General features: G+C 40.1%; 1 long non-coding RNA gene across 1 annotated transcript; it reads left to right on the top strand.

Moving 5' to 3' along the window:
* Window positions 1-5,643: 5,643 nt before the first annotated feature.
* On the top strand, window positions 5,644-15,731 carry LOC121109120. Its single transcript, XR_005844066.2, has 2 exons — window positions 5,644-7,417; window positions 8,697-15,731. It is a non-coding gene; the product is annotated as an uncharacterized LOC121109120 (long non-coding RNA).
* Window positions 15,732-15,904: the final 173 nt, after the last annotated feature.

Genomic DNA, 15,904 nt, shown 5'->3' on the forward strand with positions numbered 1-15,904 from the left:
GAGAAGTTTCAGACTGTATTCTCACACAGGTAGCTTTAAAACTGGCAAATTGCAACTTGACGTTTATGGGAAAAAATGCACGATGGTTGCAAAGCCCAGTTTTGGCTTGAAATTTTAATACGTATGAGCAGCAGAGACCAAGAGAAAAGGATTGACTCATTCTTCTTGTGTGGGGAAGGATAGTGTGGAAAAGATACCAAATAGCACCTAATAAAAAATAGGCAGCGGTGCATATAAATTAGATGTTGGGAAGAGAGCTGGTAGAGCTTTATTTTTTGGCACTGATAGCTCACATCGAAAAGCTGTCTTAGTGTTGGAGGGGTTTCTTGAAAGAAAACTGAAAACTTCAATTGAAATAAAAGGAAATAGTTTTCTGACAGAGCCATAAAAAGGTGCAACAACAGATGCCCTGATAAACATACCTAGTTGCCACAGGAACCTATAATGCATCCTCTAAACACATTTTGGCTGCTGAAGTGGAAAAAAAGGGCAAATCTAGGATTTAAGAATATTGCATCTCACTTTGCATGTCTGGAGGATGCCTGAACAGTATAAATTGTGTATCTTGGCCATTCCCAAATGTATAGGCAGGCACTTGAGGAAATGAGTTAGAGTTGCATTTCCTCATTGTCAAAACTCAGTTGTAGTCTTCAGTAAACTTGTATTTTTCCATCTAGCATGGTTAGTGACTTGCATTCCTAATGAGAAATAAAAGATACTAGCGAGTAATGGAATACAGAAGTGGTGACATCTGACCCATAGGGGAGCACATATTCTGTAATTACTTAGGTGGAATCACATATATATTAAAGTTAGTTTTTGCCTAAAAACACAGCATAAAAACAAACAAACAAGCAATCTAGTAAAACAGCAGCCAGCACAACTGTGTCATTCATTTGAGCTTGATGGAGGCAGTGGCTTAAATTCTACAAATGTGAAACTCTTAGCCTTTGTGTGGAAGTTTTGTGTTCATCAAGCGAGTTCAGTTTATCTGACAAAGTGAATGTTTGAAAGATTTAATGGAAAGATCTGGAAATAACATTTTCTTTAACCAATTTTCTAGTTTTGAAAGGCTTTGAAGTACTTGGAAGGTGTAATGATTCATGTGAAACATTAAAAGAGTAATTACTGTCACATTTCATTTGGAATATTATGAATTTTTATTTTCAGTCAGAAATAGTTGTGTAAAGATTGTCGTAATGAGGATATGATTATTTTATTCTTTTTATATTTACACTGTGAGATCTTTCGGCTTTCTTCTTCATCCCACCTGTCTTAAATTAAAAATAGGAGTCCAGAGACCTGTATTTGTTTTATGTATGTCACATGTTAGATGAATTCATACTTAATCCAGTTTATTACTGAAGCAGATTAAATGGTGAAGAGAGTCTACATTTTACTTAAAACATGCAAATAGAAAATATTGTTTTACATAGTTTGGCCTAATCAAAAAGCTCTAAGTCTTTCTAGTCTTTGTTATCATCATTAACATATCATCAACACAACATTTGCAACATCTGCTTATTAACTTCCCTAGCATCCATGCAGTGAAAGAACTGCTACTTGCAAAAGGATGGATTGGTTTGCACCAGAGAAACCTTTTCTGACATACATAGTTGTACAGGTTCATCTCATTCTTTCCTTTTCTCATAGAGAGATGATTTGCACATCTCTGAGAAACATTCAAGGGAAAAGCATGACTGTGTAACAGTGTGGTGCAAGTATGAGTCCTTTGGTTTTTTAACATCTCTTGCTCTTCCCATACACTCACCATGGCCAGACAGGGAAAGAGAGATCAATGTTGGCCAGCATGATAAATGTTTTTTAGGGAAGTGTGGCACTCCCACTGAGAAAACCTTTGTCCCACATCAGCACATGTACATGTGGCTAGAGGGTGACTCCTCCAGAAACGTGCTTGGCATCACTTGGTTTAAAGCAACGAGCGTTGTAAAAGCACAAACATACTACCTAAATGGAAACGGTCACATCCGACTGCTTCAGTACAGCGAGGCAAACAAATGACAAAATGTGAAATTCCAAATGTCTGGAGAGACGAGAGCTTTTCTGCTGTCAAATCACTGTAAGGAGCTCTAAAAAGTTTTAATGTTAAATTTTCAGTTGTGTTTTTATTAGATGTCCTGACTTGGCGGCGTTTGGTTCCAAAAGTGCCTGGTTTTGGTACAAATGACTCATAAATAAAATCTTACTGTAGAAGCTTAAGAGTTGGCACATAGTTTTCCACAAAGCAAAATCATAAGGAACTTATTCTCAAAATGGTAATACAAACACTGGAGTAAAAGCACAGGGTGGTTGGGGGTGGGACAGAGGAGAGCTAACTGCCTTTACTGCAGAAATCTAAAATTCCTTTTTACTTCTTTACTGCCTCTTTTAATGGCAATCAGCCCCAAAGTGCTCAAAAATCACATTCAAACAAAACTAATTCAGTATTTAAAATTTCTGTTTTCCTTTGTTTGAATTACTGACACAGACCTCAGGTCAAGGACTCCTGTGGAAAAAGGTGCCAGGCTGTATGGCAGACCAGTCAGTGGGAAAGGATTGATGGGATTGGAATCATTTTTTGTTGCTTTGTGACAATAAATGAGGACTAAAACAAAACTTTTATAGAATTTCTGATTTTCCACATCTCGGATCTTTCCAGCCAGTTTATGGTTCCTGCACTCAGGTTTCTTCTAAAAACAGCAACAATTGCCTTCCACTGGTGTAGGTACACCATGGGCTGGAGGAGTCCTCATGGAGCGAAGGCCTCAGGGCTGCCAGAGCTTTAGCTACCATCTGGTCCCATGTATGTAAGCACAGGTCTGCATCTGCAATTTGTCAAGGAGCTGTGCTGCTCAGACACACTTCATGTTGTCACAGAATCACAGAATTGTAGGTGTTGGAAGGGACCTGTGGAGATGACCTAGACCAACCCTCTGCCAAAGCACATTTCCCATAGTAGGGTCCATAGGAAAGCATCTGGACAGGTTTTGTTGTACACCTAAGCGAGAAGGAACAAGAATGGGAGTTAAAGGAGAGATACTCTCTTGAGTATCATGTCTATAGCAGTGAAAATGCAAATTAGGATGAGGACATGGTGAAGACTGGCTTTTCTTCACAGTCTACCACAATGACACCTACTCTGGATTTTGTCCTGCTCTCACCAGTGGCACACATCCTTCTGCCCTGGCAGCACCAAACAGGAGCCCAGTGCAGATAGACACATGCTGCTTCCAACCCTTGTACCACATTGCCCTCTCCTACAGACACTGCTGTCTCCGAGCCCTGCTCTTTCTTCAGAACCACAGCCCAAGCCACATTTGGAGGAATTAAGCTCAACTAAATGTAGCGTGGTTCCATCCTTCCTGCTACTCACACTGGGCAGATGTGAGAACACCTCCTTCATGTGCCTGCTCAACTTTGACAAACAGCCCTGTCAGCCTCTGAGCTAGAAAAGTGAATACTCAATGTGGATTATTCTTCTAGTAAAATGGAGACCATTACTCAAATTGTATTTTAATTTCAGTTTTCTTTATTTACTGTAGTTTTATTTACAGCATAATAACACTTTGGGAATACACGATGTAAATTTTCACCTATTGTTTTAAAGTAATTATACAGACAGTGAAAAATAAAGCCTGTATTCTCCAGGTAGTGCCGCCTTCTCCCTGGAAGAACACATTTCCTGCAGCTGATTACATAGTAGAGAGAAAAATATGCTTCCTGAACTACATGCTCCAAACCAGAGTGTGATCCTGAAAGCACTGCAAAATGAACTTAGCTTTTCTGAAAAACAATCAAAAGAAAAAGATATTCCAAATCAGTAATAATTTAAATAGTTAAAGCACTGAACTACTGTCAAGTTCCCAATTATGTTCTTGCCTGCCAAGAGCTAGGAGTATCGGTCCTTTTGAGGATGGTTGCAGAAGGCAAATTCTGCTTGAGAATCACTTTTCCAAACTGTAACTGAAATTTTAGCAACTTACAACTCTATTTTGGTGTCCATATGAGAGGCAGAAATACGAAATTAGGAGAAATTTCTTCTCAGAAGGAGTGACAATGTGCTGGCACAGGCTGCCCAGGTAGGTGGCGGAGTCACGATCTGTAGAGGTGTTCCAGAACCGTGTGGCTGTGGCACTGAGGGACATGGTCAGTGATGGATTGTCAGTTGGACAGAGTGATCTCAGCAGTCTTTTCCAACAATTCTGTGATTCTATGATATTGCCATGCAGCTATTCAAGTGTTATTGTTTGCAAAAGGATGACTGCCGTTCTGGTGACTTCCTTGATGAACAGCTGTGAATGAGTGCAGCATCTGCAGGTACAGCTGGTGATCGATTTACATGGACATGGAAACACTGATGGGACTTGACTTTCCTTTGAAGCCTGAAGAATGTGAAGTCAGCATTGTGACAGCTGTGCCACTGCTCACATTTTGAATAAACTTTGTTTTGGATTCCTGGCCCTGACTGCTTCTTAGCTATCTATTTAAAGTTTAAATGTCATCACTTTAAAGTTCATGTTACAAGATAGGTGCTCTTGCCTCTTTTTTCCTCCATTTTGTCATAAATAAACAAATCTCAGCATCATACAAAGTTCATGGAAGTTACAGTTTGGTTTTCTTCATTTGTTTGGCCTGCTACAGAAAAGGACTAAATACTTTCTTTGAAGTTTGTGATTTTAGGTGTATTCTTTCAGAATAAATGGGCTTTTGCTGCCCATAATGTTGCCATTTGTTCCTGAATAAAACAGTCATTCCTGGAAGAACCAGCATTTTTTCATCTGCTGAGGTGTAACCTGGCATACAGACAGTTAAGGATAGTAGGTATCACCCCAAATTCCTTCATTCTGAGGAAGACTTTTCTTGGCTTGAATAAGCTTAGTGGGCATGGTGGTGATTGGACTTGATTTTAGAGGTCATTTCCAACCTTAATGATTCTATCATTGTATGATTGTTAGCTTGTCTAACACTTTTCTGATCTAGTCTAATTGAACTATGGTGAGCAGGAGTATAGATTTTCATGAGCAGAACTGTTCATCTGTCTCTTCTTGGTACTTTGTGAACTGCAAGAACAACAGGTTGAGTAATCAACAGTACTGGATTACAGATAACATAACCAGAGGGGATTTCTTCACTGCTACCTCCACCTCCATGCATTTGTAATAAGACTGGAAGATCTGTCTTCTGAATGACAGTGTTGCTTAGTTCATTCACAGGTGACACCCTGATCCCCATTATCCTGCACAGCAAAGGCACTCTGTTCTAAGAGTGAGTGCCATCACAAAACACATCCAGGATGACCAGGTGATCTGACCCGGTCAGCACGGGTTTGCTAAAGGCAGGTTCTGCCTAACTAACCCGATCACACTGCATGGGTAATGGAGAGAGGGTGCATGTTGTTTACTTGGAGTCCGGCAGAGCATTGGATGCTACTTCCCACAGCCTTCTGGATAAACTGGCTGCTCATGGATCAGATGGATGTGCTGTTTGCTGGGTGAAAACTGTCTGGGTAGCCGTGCCCAAAGTGCCAGTGTGAACGGAGCTAAATCTAGTGGTCAGTCATGAGTGGCGTTTCCCAGGGCTCCATTGTGTTTTTGTTTAATGCTTATGTCAACACTCTGGATGAAAGAATTAAGTGCATCCTCAGGAGGTTGGCAAATAATACCAGGTGGGTCAGGAGTGTTATCGGTGTGATTGAGGAGGCTCTGCAGGGGACATGACTGGGCTGATCAATGACTGGGCTGCACCTGTGTCATAACAACCCCATGCAGCAGTATGGACCTGGGGAAGACTGGCTGGAAAGTGCCCGGCAGACAAAGACCTGGATGTGCTGGCAGCCAGCTGAACATGTGTCAGCAGAGTCCAGGTGGCCAAAAAAGCCAATGGTATCCTGGCCTGCATCAGAAATACTGTGACCAGTAGGACCAAGGAAGTGATTGCCCTTTTTTATACAGCAGTGGTGGGACAACACCTCAAGTACGTGTTCGGTTTGGGGCTCCTTGCTGCAAGAAGGGCATTAAGTTGCTTGAATATATGCAGAGAAGAAAAAAAAATATTGAAGGGAAAAGACAAGAGTTATGAGGAGTGGCTGAGGGAACTGGGGCTGCTTAGTCTGTAGAAGAGGAGGCTGAGAGGAGACCTCATTGTTCTTTACAGGTACCTGAAAGGGAGCTGCAGCGAGGTGGGGATCAGTCTCTTTTCTCAGGTGACAAGCCATAGTTCATGAAGAAACAGCCTCACGTTGTACCAGTGAAGGTTTAGAATTTACATCTGGAGGAATTTCTTCATGGAAAGTGGTGCTGCAGAGGCACGGGCTGCTCAGGGAAGTGGTGGAGTCACCATCCCTGGAGGTGTTCAAGAACCGTGAGGATGTGGCACTGAGAGACATGGTCAGTGGGCAGTATTGGAGGTAATTGGACAGTTGGACTAGATGATCTTAGTGGTCTTTTCTAATCTTAATGATTCTGTGGTTCTATGATTCTATGAAAAGGGACACCTGTAACCACTGCTGTTTACCTGCCTCATAAGTAACTATCAACCAGAAATAATAAGCAGGTTTTTTTTCTGCAAATGGCTCTCGAATGTCTTTTCAAGGTACTTAACATTGAGCAGATAAGCGTGACAGGAACAGAATGTGATTTATATCTGAGTGAAGTGGAAAGATTCCACAGGATTGCAGTGTTTTTGAGTAAGTCCTCAAGTAAACATCCTTCTTAACACCGTCATTACCGGTCAGTGGTTATGAGATCTCCTTGTCCTCTCAGCACCAGATGTAAGGACCCTCAGTCTCTGTTCCTTCTCTTAATGAATCTGAACAGAGTGGCTACTGGGCTCGGTCTGATTCTCCATCGTAATTGCTCCGTTATCACCCATAAGGAACCCATTAATGTGGACGAGGTTTTGAAACCAAAGTCTCCCTTTTCAGAGCCCTGATCTAGGAATGCTTTAAGGGTATATGCCAGCTCAAGAGTCAGATTCATTTTGGTTCTGGGAATCAAACCACAGCCTCTGAAAAACAATGGAATTTGTGGCTTGTTCCAGCAAGTTAAGCAACAACGTTAGCTTTTTGCTAAAAGAGGGCTAATAAGGTTTGATGTAACATCAGAGGAGCTAATTCAGATCTAATAACAATAGTTGTTTTTTGAACAATTTAGCCTTTACACAAACAATTTCTCACTCCATAATTTTTCTTCCTAGGGCCTTCTTTTGGAATATTGTGCAGGCAGATGTCCTACTTAACAGGAGACCCCTCGTATTCTGCCAGTTTCCAGATATGTTGAAGTATTTCTGATTCTGATTGAGAACATTTCAACCATCAGGCAGAGAAGCCTGTCCATCTGTGTGGGATGCCAGATGTCAGCTGCAGTACAGTCTGCAGAGAGAGAAGCTATCTGAAGGCTACGTGGACAGTAGTATGGTGGTATTTGTCATTTCTTCCCTATTTGTAATAGCACTGTCCATGTTTAGGAGTAGATGTTAGGAAGTAATGAATTATGAGCTGAGCAGGGTTGAGTGGCAGAGGAAAACTACAGTTTGCACTGCATCTGCAGAAGAGTTGCTATGAACAATATGGAGAATAGAATGCAGCAGGAAGCATAAAATGATAGCAAGGGAGTGGATGTTTCAGAACATGATTGGATCTGTATCTCAGTTAGAGGGCTTATTACAGAAATGCGTGCTCACCTCTTCGTAACTGTAGGTGCAAGCAATAACCAGCTCTTATAAACTTTACAAGCGGCTAGGAAATAATGTAAGTTTATTTCGTCTCTGTATGTTCTAAAATCACAGTTCTGATAAGGAGTGGAAGGAAAGTCAGTTGGAGGAGGGTACGACTAATTCGTATCCTTTAAAATGAGGTGGTTTAGAGACAAAATTTTAAAAAATACTGGGAAGAAAATAAGTGAAAAAGATGGCCAGGCTTCCTGAAAGGAAGTTCCACTGGAATTCATGTCCTGTTTGCAATATCTGCTGTAAACTTCAGCCTCTATATCTTCCTGTTCGCCTTCTGCGCAGTTCTGGTGTAGCTGTACGGAACTGAACAAAGTAAGCTCTGTGCACGTGTTTATGCACAGCACTGGAAGAAAGATCACAAGCCGCAAATGAAGTGGGTTTCAGGACAGGCTTTATGATTGTGCTTTAATTACCAGTGAATCAGCTGACCGTTGCTCAAATCTGTGCAAATCTGAGGTAAGCTGGTTAAAAAATATGTTAAAATGTGAGGAAGCTATAGGCGCTAAAGTGGCCATAAATAAAAGCTAAAGAAAACTAAAACTAGATGCTGAAAAACAGACTCCCCAGATATGTTGGACAGGAGCCTACAAAAGCCTTCAAAAGAATTTTCTTCAAAACACTGTGAAAGTTAACAGGAAACTCCATAGGAGACTTCATGATAATTATGAAGATGTCGTCTGGTGCTTTCTGAATAACGTATTCCCTTGTTTAAACAAAACAATACCGACAGCTCACAATATCCCAGAAATAAACAACTGCGACATCAACAAATACAAACTAAGGAGTGAGCTCAGATTAGCAATATTTTGCGTTAAATAGTGGAGTAGCAGCAGGCTGACAGAGCTCCTGCCTGTGCAGATGAGAATTCCGTAGGTGTGCTTGGATGAAGTCTGGCAGCACATTTGATGGATGGGAGCAGATCATCCCAGACACCTCGATGCAACTAATTTTTCTGTTTTTCATTTCAGAGGCTCCTCCTCTTCTAGTTCTACCATTTTGCTGGCCAAAAAAAATCTTTCGTTTTCCCTACAGAACTGCCAGACTAGTTGGTGTCTTCCCACCAGAAGATACATAGGGGCCTTTACAAGTAAGCACCATCTCCCATTGTCCCAAATTCCTTACTGAAACCCAGAGGCAGATGAAATCTTCCTGGCTCTGACCTATCACACTGTGAGTGGGTACCTCTTCTCGACGTCCTGTGACTGCAGTTATAGGATAACTTAATTCCTATGAAGCTGCTAAGCTGTAGCTGTAGACAAACTGGAGAATAAGTGCTTCCTGCATCCTCTGTGTAATTTGCTGCCATTTAATACCATTGACTGTATATTCTTTATGAGATAATATGGAATTCTCTATTTTTCTCTTTATTTCCATTGAGGTCAGAGACAGGCGGTGCCTTTTTTTTCCAACAGCTCTGAGTCAAACTCTAGTAGTCCTTTTCCTTCACCCATTTTCCTATACAAGGACTCTATCTTACCTGTTCTCTCAGCTTCTAAACAATGGATCTGTTCTAAGTCAGCATGTTCTAAGAGCAAGTGACAAAAATGCAAGAGAACTGCTGATTCTGTCATAAAGTTACATCACTTATTATAAGAGATAATGACCCATCTCCATCCCCCTTTGAGGAAAATCAAAAGATCACTAATTCTCATTTTGCCGGACCATTTAACTGTACAGTGATTTATGGCATACTTCCAGTTCAATAACCTAACCGTGGTATAGCTAGAATTTTGGTTTCTGAGACTTCTGTTCTTCCAGAACCCAAAGACATGCTTAGAAACATTGTGTCTATTCTTTCTAGAAAGCAGGGAGAGACGTATCTTTCACCAGCCCTGAGCTGAATGATGCACAACACTTTCTGCTCACCAAATTTAACAGGATGGTTTGAGAATCATTTCTTTTTCATCTTCTCCCCGTACTCAGGAAGACTCAGTACTCTGCAGGGCTGCATTTTTATTCCACAAATTGTTCTCCATGTTGAATTTTATCTGACGCTGCAGTGAACAATTTCCAATTCTGCCTTTGTTTCCTTTCCTCTCACTCCTCTTTTGGCCTAACTTTGTTAAATATTTTTGCAACCAGAAGGTATTTTTGGAGTGCATATACTGCCATGACTCTCTGTTTTCAATGGCAGCACTCAGTTCTGGCTGCCATGAGCAAGCACAAGATGCCATGTAAAACTGCAAGTTGATTTTTAAAAAATCTGATTATATAATGTTATACCATTCCTTTTGGTTGAAATTCCAGGAAAGTAGCAAAGGGGATTTTGTATTGCCTACCCTAAACGGTAAGCATGTTTAAAATTCAGTTCAGGAATAAAAAGCTACACTAATACAATAATAATGTTCACATTTTAAAGCTCTTTGGCAAGGAGAGATACTGAAAAAATGTCAGCTTCACCTTTTGACAGCACTGGCAGTAACCCTCTAAACTCTGCTTTAATACTATAATTGCCCCAAATATTTGGTTTAAACACTTTTAACCTAAGCAACTATGCCAGCTCTAGATAATATCTTGGTTCAGAGTTGATTTTGGTAGAGAGTCAGGTCAGAGAGCACCCATGACTGACTACCTGCATAGGTTCAAATTCCCCAGGCGTCACATGGAGACCACAAAATGGAGGAAAGTAAGGCTAATTTGTTGACTGTCATGAAGAAAGATGAGTTCTGGAGCAGAATCATAGAAACCACATCCTAATACTAACATACTCAGAGAGCTGTTTGCCAATACAATTTGTGTGAATTGAGTATTATGTAACACAGAATGACAGAGGACAAAGGGAGAAATAAGAAATGGCGCCATCTCTGTGCCCCCAAAACCAACAAGAACCCATGCCAATGGAAAGCTTCCACACTCCTGAGAAAATGAATGCTTTCTGAACCCTGGCTCCCATTTCCTCAGTTGCTTCAAAGACTGTTACAGCTACTTGGGGACTTCTCAGATCTTGCCACACTGTGATCATCTCTACACACAATAGCTTTTGCACTTGAATTAAATTTTATTACAGATTAGTCAAAGCAACATCCTTTTGCAATCTGTGGGATTGGTATGCCTCAGGTTTAAACACTTGACTTTGAATGCTCCATTTCCATTTTTTCAATAGGAAAACTAATCAGGCTTAAGGAACAAGAGCAGAGCAAGCAGAAAGTCTTAGAGCTTGACATCTCCTTCAGATTCCTCACAGATAAATAGTTATTTTCCAGATCCATTCCAGAGGTTCTTCTACAGACTCAGGAATCTATCCAGAAAAAAATCCCCAGGCCCTATGAACAATGTATGTACTTGTAAAGCAGTTGATGTACTAACCATTAAAGCCAGTAAAAGACTTGAAATCTGATTTTGGCTGATAAAAAGCAAGATTGCTTTTCCCTGACATGAAGGCTCTTCTCTCTTACTGAATTTTAATCTTCAAAGATTGCCTATCTCTCTGTAGAAAAGAGTGATATTTCATCAAAAGGAGTATTTGAACATTACACTTCCACCCTAAGATAGAGAACTATGGTAAAAACCCTTTCTAAGCAATGAAGACTACAAGGTTTTACATGTAAGCATAATGCAAGTCCAGATCTGTATAATATTCTACTTACAACATATACTATGAAGAACCATCCTGGGTAAAAGAACAACAAATGTTTGAAACAATAACAAGCTTTCTCAGGTAGCCTATTTAAATTAAGCCTAGCACGTATTACTAGAAAAAACACAGCCAGCCTGGAAATGTTGGGATGACAAATCCTGGCAGTGTAAAACCTTATTTCAGGTCATTTGATTGGAGTATTGACAAGGTTTTTGAAATATCTATACTTTGGAAGTTTAGGGGGAAATCAGTTTGGTTTGAACAAAAATGATACCTCTGAATTGTATTACTAGAGAATTGCTTTATGCGGTCACCCACAGACAGATAGAAAATAAATATTTCCAGATTCCAGATTCTATCTAACATGAACAAATATCTAAAAGAGTTTCTATGCACAAAGACAAAAGCTAAGGCACGTTATATCTCATTATCATTATTATTTCCTTTTTTTCCTGGTTAGAATTTCCTTTTGCCCTCTACAAAACCTTCGAAGTTGTCTCTATAGGCATTGATGTGGTTTCTGCCTTTACCTAATTAAACAACACAAACCAGAACCCTTGTTGCAGATATGTTCTTCTCATACCTACCCAACCCACTGTGCATTTGAGTGACCTTGGCCACTTCATCAATCCATGCTGCCACCACCCTCATCCTTACCATTGCCGCAACAAACTTGAAAGTCATCTAATTTGTGTAGACTATTTGATGTAGTATAAGAGGAAGGAAAGAGGTCTCTTCACATGGAGATCTGTCAGCTGCTAATATCTCTACAAAAGTAGGCCGACAGAGATACTATTCCCCTGACTAGAACTCTTGATGGAAATTGAGACATTCATCAGAGAACCCTTGTTAAATGTAGCTTCCACTTAGCAGAGAATTTTTTGAGTGTGTCTTGGGAGAGGACATGTTGTGAAGTAAGAAGGTCCCACTGTGTTAAAGATGTCTAGCAACGATAAAGTACTCATACCCTGTTGAAGCATTTTCTATATTTGTTTAAAAAAAAAACAACACATGCAATACTGTCGATGGTTGTCTTTAGAAGTATATCTATGCTCAGTATTTGAGACTGAGAACGCTGAACTTGTGTAATTCCATGTAAAATGATAGATGATACTCAGAGGCCTTGATTACTGCTACACCCCACAGAAAACATGAAAAAATGCCATTCAGCTGTTTAATAAGGCAATGAAATAACTGAAAACAGACTTACTATGCATAAGCAAAAGTAGATTTTAAGTAAATACAGCAGCTGTCTTCCATCTGTTTTTTGGGGGTGTTTTTTGTTCATTTGTTTTACAACCAACCTGGTATGTCACTGCTTCTGGGTACAGGTAACTGTAATTTTGAAATGTTGAAAGCTTGTCTTTTCTGTATTGCTGACACATGACTATAAAGTCTATCTTATGTTCCAGTGCTCTGTTAGAAACTGGTAGATAAACTATTGAGTAAAATGTACGTACTATGCAATGAGGTAGGAGAAAGTTCCCAAGGCAAGTGGCTTAAAAACTAAAGCTGAATTGCAACTCGTGCCATTGCTAACTACAACAAGTGGCTCCTTTGATTCAGGTAAATTACTTTGATTATTGAAGTTGCTGTGAAACTAAATGTTGCAGTTACCAAATATTCCAAACTTAGATTGTGATAGATGGGAAGAGATGGGAAGGAAACTTACATCTGATTTTTTATTTTTTCCATAAAGGGATAATAAAAAATCAGTTAAGTGTCTCCCCATTGACCATTAAAACCAGCTAGAGCTACCTATAAAACTATTGTACTTGTTGGCAGTAGTAATAATTTCACCCTGAACATGGAAAATAGACTTCGATCATGTGGTCTCCTACTGCCATCTACTGTGTACAAGGAACCATACACAAGCCGATGGCGAAAGTTGCCTGTTTTCCCTTTTAATGCAACATGCCCTTTCTGCATCACAGTACTTGATGGAAAACTAAGTGATTTTTTTTTATTTTTTTTAACAAAATATAGAAATTGCATTCATCTATGTACATTGCAGCAACACACAGGACTTCAATGATTGCCAGGCTTCATCAAGCCATTGCTGTCTGAGTACACATTTATGTACTACATGGGCATGTACACGCACACACACACATACACAAAGAAAGAGAGAGTGAAAGGCAGGCCCAGCTGTGTTAGTCTTAGTCACAGCTGTAAGAAACTTTATAAATGAAAACCCATTACTGATGGCTTACTGCATGTCCAAGAAGCTGCTGAGTGTTTTTCCATCCCAGCATGACTGTAGAATCACAGAATCATCTGGGTTTGAAAAGACCTTCAGAATCAGCAAGTTGAACCATAAACATGGCTTACCAAGTCCTACCAGTAAACCATATCCCTTAGTGCCAGATCCACTCAACTCTTAGGTACCTCCAGGGATGGGGATTCTACCACTCCCCTGGGCAGCCTATGCCAATGCTTGACCACCCACTCCATGTAGAAATTCTCCCTAATATCCAATCCTTCTCTGATCCAATTTGACGGATCCTCATGTCCTATCATTTGTCAGCATGATGTGTCTGCAAAGCAAAAGTTGGTCAATTCTGATAATACAAAATGATAGCGAGCACAGTAATTGTTTCTGCAAGCCAGGTGAGAAAGCACTACTCAGGGAAAGTCCCCGCCTTCCTTTTCCAATGCTAAGATCTGGATTCCACCTTTCTTCTGTGGGGCTAAGCTTCTTGGCTAAATTGCACTCAACTCATCATTGAGTGGTGGCATGAATTCGACTACTCCTTCCTCCTGCTGTATTTGCCCTTCATACAAACTTATTGCACCTAGGTGTATAACACCTGCTGTATAATGTAGAGCATTCAAGAGATCAAAGACTTAATCTTTCTGATTGTTCTGTACAAAGAACAAAGCTGTGTTCCTTCCACTGACTCTGGCTCTATGGCTCAAGTTTCACTATCTGAGCTCTGAGTATGAGATTATCACTCTGTTCACTCTCTGCTTTTCTCTATTTTCTGGGAGAGCTCAGGTAATCCATTCTGCAATCAGAACTTGCACATACTACCATAAGTTCTCTTCATCAGGTAGGAGAGATTCTTCAGCAGCAGGCGACGGACACGGAACAGTCTCCCCAGGGCAGTGGTCATGGTCCTGAGCTGCTGGAGTTCAAGGAGTGTTTTGGCAATACTTTCAGACATACAGCTTACAGTTCAGGTGGTCCTCTGTGGAGCAGAATGTTGGACTCAATGATCTGTGTGGGTCCTTTCCAACTTGGAATATTCTTTTTCTTCTTCCTCCATATGCCTTCTCACATTCAAAATCTCTCTTTTTGCCTGTGGCAGGACTCTGGAGTTTGCCTCACAGATTCCTGTTGGCCAGATCCCAGCACAGTGATTCAATCTTCCACATGAATATTTTGCTCTTCCCTGCTAAGATCTTGGGTGCTGGATCATTTCTTACAGTTTTCAACTGAGAGCCACTCTGAAGTCCATATTGAAGGTTGCTTATCTTTAGTCCTTTTGCTCCTGCCTTCCTCAAAAGAGTGCAATATACTGTGATCTCTGGCTCAGCGCACATGGGAGATGAGCAGAGAGTAAAGGTGTCCTATGATGAAGTGTTATTTAAGTAGTTTGAGTATTAGGTTTCATTTCCTCATAATTTCTGACTGTGATAGAGAGTGGTAGCATTTCATCATTAAAGCCAGCTGCATAGCCTAGAAAAATGAGGCTGTGTACTTTTGGAAGGGGTGGAGACAGAATTTAGCATAACCACTAAAAAGAGCAATTGTCATATGATTTACTATAGTTTATACAAAAGTTTCTCGTTCACTCATAATGAAATGACAGATAGAAAACTTCATGCAAATCATCATCATGTGAAGATTAGAAAAATATGTCTAGCATAGTTCCTAAGAAAAAAAGATCTCTATTTCTTGTTGCTAGGAAATGTGAAAGCAATAGAAAAGGGGGCAACAGAAATAAAGTGACAGAAGTATGCTATGACATTATCTGTATGAACCCCTAGAGATCATTTGTAACAAATTAAACAGCATTACTCAATGAGAGTCATGATATAACTTGGTAGAAGAAAATTCTTTGAATTTCTTTAACATGTGAACTCACACTGCAACTGAAAAAATGCATGGGATCTGGGATAAAAAGATGCCTGGATTCAGGGAATAATCCAAGTATTTTCAGTAGTCATTCACTGCACAGATGAAAAGATAATTATCCATTGTCTGCACCTGCATAAAGAGCAAATTCTTGTTGAAGTATTCTTTTGGGCATGGCTGTAACTCATATAAGGTAGATTGATAAAGCTCAGAAAAACTGGAAGAATTTTATTAAACTACATTCGTGCATTAACTGAACAAATGTGATTTTAGCAAAAAAAATTGTATTCACCTGCTTATTCTGAAATGGATGTGGTTTGTTTTTTGTTTTTTGTTTTTTTTTTTTCCTACTCAGGAGCCTGTAAGCACTGTAAAAGTTGACAGATTGGTTAAGATTATTTTGAGGAGGACAGGGTATAAGAGATTTAGTAAGCATTAACTCAATTCAGGAGCCTTGTGCTGGGAGTGATTGAATGTTTTCTTCGGTGTTTGCTCCCTCTGGGCCTTAAAACTTGTGT

The sequence above is a fragment of the Gallus gallus genome, chromosome 1, assembly GCF_016699485.2.
Source record: "Gallus gallus isolate bGalGal1 chromosome 1, bGalGal1.mat.broiler.GRCg7b, whole genome shotgun sequence".
Lineage (NCBI taxonomy): Eukaryota > Metazoa > Chordata > Aves > Galliformes > Phasianidae > Gallus > Gallus gallus.